General features: G+C 36.9%; 1 protein-coding gene across 2 annotated transcripts in view; it reads right to left on the reverse strand.

Annotated features, from left to right (window-relative positions):
• Positions 1–1,454, reverse strand: part of LOC106942459 (signal transducer and activator of transcription 1-alpha/beta-like) — an 11,773-nt gene extending 10,319 nt beyond the window's left edge. Inside the window, exon 1 of one of the 2 annotated variants that reach the window (XM_015025737.1) lies at positions 1,317–1,454. The gene's annotated coding sequence lies outside the window, so the exon portion shown is untranslated. The remainder of the gene's footprint in view (positions 1–1,316) is intronic. The other variant, XM_015025736.1, reaches the window with a different exon arrangement.

Here is a 1,454-nt window from a genome sequence, read left to right on the forward strand (position 1 = left end):
GTTAATAAAGTGTATGATGATCTACGTCATGATTCTACGTTGCTAATTAAATAAAATTACATAGTAAAGACGTGTCTGACAGATATAGCCGTGAGTTTGTGCTAAGCGTATGACGATCTGACAGCGTATGCTGACCTGACAGAACAGAGCAACATGGACAAACACCCAGGGTGTTATCTGTTTAGGGATGGCAGGAGACCACCATGTATCGTAGCACAGAGATGGAAGCATAGCAGAACCAAGAGTTTGTACTGCTTTAATATTGGTTAAATTTATTAAGTATTTAATATCTAGGTGTTTTTATGGGAATATGGATCTTTCAGATCAATTTGAGTAGTAATTTTGATCATATTTCACATTTTATCGTTTCATGTAGCGTGGGGCGCTGGTCTTGATCTTGACTTGGTCTCGGACCCTAAAAGACTTGGTCTTATCTCGGTCTCGATACACTCTGGTCTTGACCACAACACTGGAAACTGGAACCTATTTCTGCTCTAAAATGTCAACATGTCATCAATTAATCAATTTCAGGAGCTTAATCTGTAGACAAAATAAACAATTAGATATTTATGATGTATGTTTTAATATCTGTTTTAGTATTTAGGATAATAACGAGCCAATAATTATTTTTTATCAGCAGTTCTATTCTCTCAAAGCTTCTGACATTGTTAAAATCTCACCAGACCTGGTTATTTTTGGCCCCAGAGGGAGAAATTATTAGGAAACTAGAAAGCTCCTCCTTAATAGTATTTCATCAGAAACTGAAAGCTAAAAGGAACCTGCTATAAGCAGCTGACGAAGATGCTCTGTTACACTGCGATCGGTGGCCGAGAGGCCAAAAAACACCGAAAAATAAAATAAAACACCCTTTTGTCTGCTTACAAACTAAATCACGCTTTCTCAAATCCTCAGTTGTACTTTAAACAATAAATAAAAGCAGTGTGCAAAAATCCTTTAAGTATTTTGGTTTAATTTTTCAGTTCATGTAGTTTAAAAACAGCGGAACATCCCTTTAAAGCTAACCAGATGCATGTATTTACTGTCCTACCTGTTAGCTAGCAGCAGCTGTTCAGGTGGGCGGTGATGAAACATATTCGCATATGAAACATTAATTAACACCGACAACACAGCAAAGCACTTCTACTGCCAAAATGTATCCATATAAGGCATAAAACTAGACATTTTTTATTTTCTCAAACTTGTCTGGAACTACAAACTTCAGCAACTAGCTTACCCGAGTGTTTTGTTTTGCTAATAAAAATACACGTGCATCATAAAACGCTTCCACTGTTAGTCAGACAGGTGAATAAACTTACTTTTTAGTCTGTGGAAGGTTATTATATCGCCGTTAAAACAGGTTTTATTTCCTGAAAGCTTGTTCTGTTACAAGAACGCTAGCTGAGTCCTCCTGTCAGCTTCACGTCTCCTTTCCATTGATGAAACCTAGCTAACAG

The sequence above is a fragment of the Poecilia latipinna genome, unplaced genomic scaffold, assembly GCF_001443285.1.
Source record: "Poecilia latipinna isolate Pla-1442-1.1 unplaced genomic scaffold, P_latipinna-1.0 Scaffold4297, whole genome shotgun sequence".
Classification (NCBI taxonomy): Eukaryota; Metazoa; Chordata; class Actinopteri; order Cyprinodontiformes; family Poeciliidae; genus Poecilia; species Poecilia latipinna.